This window comes from Trachypithecus francoisi, unplaced genomic scaffold (assembly GCF_009764315.1).
Source record: "Trachypithecus francoisi isolate TF-2019V2 unplaced genomic scaffold, Tfra_2.0 Lachesis_group21, whole genome shotgun sequence".
Taxonomy (NCBI): Eukaryota; Metazoa; Chordata; class Mammalia; order Primates; family Cercopithecidae; genus Trachypithecus; species Trachypithecus francoisi.
The window spans coordinates 32,135,038-32,142,448 of record NW_022681467.1 but is presented as its reverse complement, the minus strand read 5'-3'; the positions used below and the strand labels follow the sequence as shown (position 1 = coordinate 32,142,448).

Below are 7,411 nucleotides of genomic sequence, written 5' to 3'. Positions count from 1 at the left end.
CCGCCCTCAGGAATGCTGCATGGCCTCCCCAGAGCGGCGGTGGGAGCTTCGGCCCGGGAGAGCCCGCTCGGGGGCAGGAAGTGGCCCGGCCCTCCTCGTGGAGGGTGTTTCCGGAGCGCCTACTGTGCTCCTCGCCGGAGTGGGGTCGTTACCGAGGGGGAACTGCTGTAAATCGTGACTTTTGTCATTTCGCGCCCCCCACAAGATGTCCTGCCGGCGGTGCGATTGCTCCCGTTGCTTCGAGGGGAAACTGAGGCCAGTTAGTCCGGGCACTTACCCTCAGCTGGTAAAGGACTGGGCTCTGATGGGGACGCCTGTTACGACCTCAAGGGCCTGTAGAGTCTGGGAGGCCGCCTCCGACCTAAGCCCAAAAAACACATGGTCGGGCTCACAGGGGGCGGCCAGAGGTGAAAACTGCCAGTGCTTTGCAGCGACGCTGTGCGGGGCACTTCGTGTGTGTCATCCCGTCTCATCCTCGAGGTGATGGGGTATGTGTTGTCCTTTGTAAGTCTCTGGCTTGTTCATGAGCCGCAGAGAGGTTCTTGATTTGCTTTTGTTACACAGTCAACCGGTGTCATTCAGCCCAGGTCGGTCGATAGTGAAGCCTGATCCCTTACCCCTTGTGCTCGGCCTTAAACCATCAGTCCAGGAGCTCCCAGAGTTCCTGTCTGGTTTCTTTTTCCTCTTCTGCCGGTTACACCCTACTCCAGAAGGTTTTCCTTGGCCTCCCCCACCCGGGTCAGTACACTCTTCCCCCGCTGTCTGCTGTGGGTACCACATACTGTGAAATACCTGTTAACCAATCTCTTAGGGCACCCCCACCCCCCCCAGCCCTGTACCCGGGCACGGCTGGGCCCAGATATCTAGGGCCCCTGAAGTGGTAAATCGCCTTGAAAACAGCTTTTGGTCTTAATGGCCCTTTAGCAAGGGAGAACTCGAGGAACAACAATCTTTAATTTTTTGCAAACGAGCCTTAAAGCCAATCAGAACGCCAATTAAAAGATTGTTACGGTTTCACCTGGACACCCCATAGAAGCCAGACTTCCTGCAAATGTTAAAAATCTCCTCACAGCAGCGGGTGAAATGTCAGTGGCACTGCCTGTTGCTCTCCATTTCACAGACAGGGAAACTGAGGCCCAGAGTGTGGGTCAGAAGCAATTTTCTTTTTTTTTTTTTTTTTTTTGAGGCGGAGTCTCGCTCTGTCGCCCGGACTGGACTGCAGTGGCCGGATCTCAGCTCACTGCAAGCTCCGCCTCCCGGGTTTACGCCATTCTCCTGCCTCAGCCTCCCGAGTAGCTGGGACTACAGGCGCCCGCCACCTCACCCGGCTAGTTTTTGTATTTTTAGTAGAGACGGGGTTTCACCGTGTTAGCCAGGATGGTCTCGATCTCCTGACCTCGTGATCCGCCCGTCTCGGCCTCCCAAAGTGCTGGGATTACAGGCTTGAGCCACCGCGCCCGGCCAGAAGCAATTTTCTTGGCCGAATAAACGGTGCTTCCCCCACAGCCCTCTGAAAGAAAAAGCCATGTCTGGGTTGCCTTAGGTAAGATATGCAAAACCAATGGGCCTTGGCCTCTAGGAAATGTATGGGACAGGGACCTTCAGAAGAGGGGAGCCCCAGGGGGAAATGGGTGCCATCAGGTGAGCCTGGAGAGGGGGCTCCGGTAGTGGCTGCTGCACTATGCGTTTTTCTCCTGTATGCCTAAGAGCCACACTGCCCTTTCTGGGGAAGCCACTGGGGGCCTGGGCTAGAGGCAGAGACCGCACCATAAATTGTGCCTGCAGCAGCCCCTTAGAACAGTGCTTCCCAAGTCTGGTACTAGATGAGGTTGGGGAAATGGAAGGGAGTGACTGCCTCCTCCTCCACCTGAGAGCTGCATAACGAAGACCTTCCTCTTGGAGGACGGGGTAGGGGTGAAGGGAGGCTGGTAGCGGGTCAGATTTTGCAGGTAAGCAAGCTTCACAGGTAAAGCCTTAGTGCAATTAGAGTTTGAGAATTACTATGTAAAGTTTCTCAACTAGTAAGTATCAGAATTTAACATGTGTGGATTCTCTAAGCCAGTAATTCCACTTCTAGGAATCTGTGTTTAGAAGTAGCTGTACAACAAAGATAAATGCTTATAGAAGATTATTCTTTGCAGAACTGTTCATTCGGGAAAATTGCAAACAGCTAAGTACCCCTCACCAGGAGCTGGCCCATTATAGCAACTCTGAGACCTCTCTACTACAGGCTCTTAAAATGGGGTAAGTTGGTGCACGCTAATGTAGGGGCATGGCCAAGGTGTGTTTATTGACAGCTTACAGTGTCCCAACATGGAGGGACTTTGGACATACTTGGTGAGAACTTCAGTGGGAAAACTTTTTCGAAGTGATAAGTTATTTTATTGTCATTTTTCTCCCCCCCACTTTCTTTTTTCTTTTCTTTATTTTTTTTTGGAGACAGAGTCTTGCTCTGTCTCCAGGCTGGAGTGCAGTGGGGCGATCTAAGCTCACTGCAACCTCTGCCTCACGGGTTCAAGCGATTCTCCTGCCTCAGCCTAAAGGCGCCCACCACCATGCCCAGCTAATTTTTGTGTTTTTAGTAGAGACGGAGTTTTGCCATGTTGGCCAGGCTGATATTGAACTGACCTGAAGTGATCCACCGCCTCAACCTCCCGAAGTGTTGGGATTTACAGGTGTGAGCCCAGCCTTCTCCCCCTCTTTCTAAATTAAAAAATATTGTGATAAGAAGCTCCCCCCACCTTTTTTCCCCGTGTTTGAAGAAACTGGGTCACTAAGGGAAGAAGAGACTTGCCTAATACGAGTTTGGGGTCCTGACCCCTGGGAGGGATCTGGGGATAGACTAGGAGAGGAAGGAGAGGTGGAAAGGCATCCAAGCCGAGACCAACCTGGCTGCCCAGGTCATCTAAGTCAGTTCCCTGCCTCCGTGCCAGAAAAACCCAAACTGGAGACTCTTGGATATGAGGCTCCAGGTTCATCCTGCCAGTTTCTAGTGAACTTGGTGATCTCATTGGTTCAAATGAATAAATCCACTTTAAAAAAAAAAAAAAGCGAGCCACTTCCTTTTTTTTTTGAGACGGAGTTTTGCTCTTGTTGTCCAGGCTGGAGTGCAGTGGCAAGATCTCAGCTCACTTCAACCTCCACTTCCCAGGTTTAAGCGATTCTCCTGCCTCAGCCTCCTGAGTAGCTGGGATTACAGGCATGCACCACCACACCCGGCTGATTTTGTATTTTCAGTAGAGACGGAATTTCGCCATGTTGGCCAGGCTGGTTTTCAACTCCTGACCTCAGGTGATCCGCCTGCCTCGGCCTCCCAAAGTACTGAGATTACAGGTGTGAGCCACTGCACCTGGCCACCGCTCTGTTTTTGATGGAAGTGGGGAAAGGCACCAGCATTTACTGAGAATCCACATGAGCCAAGTCGTGTCTCAGGATAAAGGAGAAGATGGGGTTCTGTGGGGTAGAGGGAAGAGTCCAGCAAAGGCCAGGGAAAGTGGAAGTGTTCAGGAAACAACTGGATTGGGTAAGATGGAAGGGCTGTAAAGGCCAGCATAAAGAATTTGGATTTGGCAGTGTGGGCAGTAGAGAGCCCCAGCTGGTTCCTGTGGAGAGCTGGGGAGAGACCAAGGGAAGGTAGTTGGTGACTCAGCTCTGGGTAATTGAGGCTGGGCGGATGGAGACCCGCCTCTGAGATCTAGGGAGATTTGTGGCTGTTATGTGAGGTTCTGCATTTTCATCTAATGTTGGTAAGTGGAATTCCACATCTTCCTCCTGAAAAGTCTTGTAGTGTCTTGTTGGTCAACCACAATTTGCCTAGCTCTCTCGTAGTTGTTGGGTATTTACTCACGTAACTAATTCCTGAGTGCCCGCCTGTGTCTGGCTGTGTGCCTACAGCTGGAAAACCTACAGCCAACCTTAGTCCTAAAGGCTTTGGGCGACAGTGCCTTGTGGTGGGAAGGCTGTGGCCCTGGGACTTGGTTGCTAGCCAGGTGATTTAGGATAATCATCCACACCTTCTGAGCCTCCCTTTTCTCATGTTGTGGAAATACAAGGCTTTGGTGAGAGTCAAAGAAAACAGGCACACCCTTTGTTTTATTGTGCCTTGCTTTTTTGCGCTTTGCAGGTACTGCGTTTTTTACAAAGTGAAGGATTTTGGCAACCCTGCGTCGAGCAAAATCTACCGGCATTATTTTTCCAAAAGGATGCTCAGTCTGTGCCACATTTTGGTAATTCTTGCAATATTTCAAAGTTTTGTTGTTGTTATTTCTAGTATGGTGATCTGCTATCAGTAATCTTTGATGTTACTATTGTAATTGTTTTGGGGGGTCATGAGTGATGCCTGTGTAAGATGGTAAACTTAATCCATCAATATTGTATGCGTTCAGACTGCTCCACCAACCAGCTGTTTGCAATTAGTAATCCTACAGTGGCCTCTAAGTGTTCAAGTGTAAGAATGTGTTGCAAATCTCTCACTTCACATCGAGAGCTAGAAATAATTAAGGTCGGTGAGAAAGGCATGTTGAAAGCCAAGATAGGCCTTTTTTTGTTTTTTTTTTTTTAGTTTTTAGTAGAGGTGAGGTTTCGCTCTGTTGTCCAGGCTGGCCTCCAACTCCTGGGCTCAAGTGATCCTCCTGCCTCGGCCTCCCAAAGTGTTGGGATTAAAGGTGTGAGCCACCATGCCCTGCCTCTGGAGTAGCACTTTTAATTTCACTCAAGAACTATTGGCCAGGTGCAGTGGCTCACACCTCTAATCCCAGCTACTGGGGAGGCTAAGGCGGGAGAATTGCTTGAACCTGGGAGGCAGAGGTTGCAGTGAACTGACATCATGCCACTACACTCCAGCCTGGGCGACAGCAAGACTCTGTCTCAAAGCAAACAAAAACTATCTGGCTAGGTCTGATGGCTCATGCCTGTAATCCCAACACTTCAGGAGGCCGAGGCGGGAAGGTCTCTTGAACCCAGGAGTTTGAGGCCAGCCTGAGCAACATGGCAAGACCCCGTCTCAACAAAAAATAATCAGCTGGGCATGGTGGCAAATACCTGTAGTCCCAGCTACTTGGGAGGCTGAGGTGGAGGAAGGCTTGAGCCCAGGAGGCTGAGGCTGCAGTGAGGGATAATTGTGCCACTGTGCTCCAGCCTGCGTGAAAGAGTGAGACCCTGTCTCAAAAATTGGCCAGGCGTGGTGGCTCATGCCTATAATCTTAGCACTTTGGGAGGCCAAGGTGGGCAGATCACCCGAGGTGGGGAGTTCAAGACCAGCCTGACCAACATGGAGAAACCTCATCTCTACTAAAAATACAAAATTAGCTGGGCGTGGTGGCGTGTGCCTGTAATCCCAGCTACTCAGGAGTCTGAGGCAGGAGAATCGCTTGAACCTTGGAGGCGGAGGTTGCAGTGAGCCGAGATCGTGCCATTGCACTCTAGCCTGGGCAATAAGAGTGAAACTGCATCTCAGGGAAAAAAAAAAAATCCTAAATTACTCTGCCTGTGCTCTAGAAATGGAGCAAGAAAACCTGGATAACAGCACATCTGTTTACAGCATAGTGTACTGAGTATAGGTCCCACTCTTGAGACCTACAGTTCAGAAAAGATTCCTTATGAAATATTACTGCTCATTGACACCTGGGCTTCATTGGAAGACTGGGAGTCTGTGCTCGGACCCGGAAACAGCTAGGTATGGCATCCCTAATCAGAGCAGTAGAAATCAGCAGGTCTGAGTTGGCCATTGTGTGGCCAGGGAGCTTAATGAGCGTATTTTCTTCATTCTTTTTACTAGGGTCAGGGCTATAGGATGGAAGGGGATCAGATTTCATTTGCATGGTTTCATCCTTTTTATATGTGGGAATTTTCTTACCTCTCGGAATATCGTTTAAATTACAAGAGCAAATACACCATGTTCAGAATGGGAAGTTAAACCTTTGAGAGGCACACAAAGAAAAAGCGAAGACCCCCTCCCCTGAGCCCTCCCTTCAGCATTAGCAGTGATGACAATTAGGTGTATATTCTTTCTTTTCCACCATCAGATAAGTGCATGTAGATGTCCACACAGGTCCTGAGAGATACTGTCTTCCCTGTTGCTCTCTCTTTTTTATTTTGCCTCAATTTTCAATAGGTCTGTATTTAATACTTTCTACATAAACATCTCTGCAGTTGTGAGAATTTCCTGAACTAGATTCTCTGAAGTGGAATTACTGGGACCGACAGTATGGGTAGATATTGTGAAAGCAGATCACCAAAGTGCTCACGTGCCGGCAATTGTGTTGTTGGTGAGCTTGTCTTACCCAGTCCGCAGCCACAGCAAGTGTTAGCAATTTTGTGTTAATTAATCTTTCCTCATTTGATGGGTGAGGACTAGCCTAGGTTTTTTTTTTTTTCTCTTTTGTTTTTTGAGACGGAGTCTAGCCCTTTCGCCCAGGCTGGAGTGCAGTGGTGCTATCTCGGCTCACTGCAAGCTCTGCCTCCTGGGTTCACGCCATTCTCCTGTAGCCTAGGTTTTTAATCTGCATTTTTTATTAGTGAGATTGAACACCTTACAATTTCAGAATGACTGGACACTGGTCACTGTGAATCATTTCCATATCTTTTTTTTTTTTTTTTTTTGAGGCGGAGTCTCGCTCTGTCTCCCGGACTGGAGTGCAGTGGCCGGATCTCAGCTCACTGCAAGCTCCGCCTCCCGGGTTTACGCCATTCTCCTGCCTCAGCCTCCCGAGTAGCTGGGACTACAGGCGCCCGCCACCTCGCCCAGCTAGTTTTTGTATTTTTAGTAGAGACGGGGTTTCACCGTGTTAGCCAGGATGGTCTCGATCTCCTGACCTCGTGATCCACCCGTCTCGGCCTCCCAAAGTGCTGGGATTACAGGCTTGAGCCACCGCGCCCGGCCCATTTCCATATCTTTTGCGGTCATAGTGATTTCTTTCTGATTTACAAGCTCTATTATACTAGTAAGGGTTCTTTTTGTTTGTTTGTTTGTTTCTTTTTTCATTTTTGAGACAGGGCAAGAGCTCTGTCACCTAGGATGGAATGCAGTCACTGCAGCCTTGACCTCCTGGGCTCAAGTGAGCCTCCTGCCTCAGCCTCCCAAAGTGCTGGGATTACAGGCCTGAGCCACAGTGCTGAGCTATGGTAAGGATTCTCAACCCTGGTTTGTCATATTTGCTCCAAGTAGTTTTCCTTTTCTCTAAGATTATTGTTTGCCTTAAATTTTTCTAAAGTGTTTTTTAATTTTGGGGTTTAAAATTTTCACTTGGTCAAATGTAAGTCTTTGTGACGATACCCATTGCATTGAGTCTCAGAGAGAATACCTGATGTTTTCTTTTTGATTTTGTTTCCCAATGGCTTGTTTAACATTTAACCCTTTGCTGCATCTGGAATGTATTTTGGGTTGCACTGTGCAGTAAGAATCCTTTTTTTT

General features: G+C 49.0%; 1 long non-coding RNA gene across 3 annotated transcripts in view; it reads left to right on the top strand.

The window, feature by feature from the left end:
• Positions 1-8: 8 nt before the first annotated feature.
• Positions 9-7,411, top strand: part of LOC117068733 — an 89,172-nt gene continuing 81,769 nt past the window's right edge. For 2 of the 3 annotated variants that reach the window (XR_004431220.1, XR_004431218.1), the window contains exons 1-2: positions 9-488; positions 2,142-2,244. This is a non-coding gene — a long non-coding RNA (uncharacterized LOC117068733). Of the gene's footprint in view, positions 489-2,141; positions 2,245-4,123; positions 4,532-7,411 lie in introns of those variants that run through there. The other variant, XR_004431219.1, reaches the window with a different exon arrangement.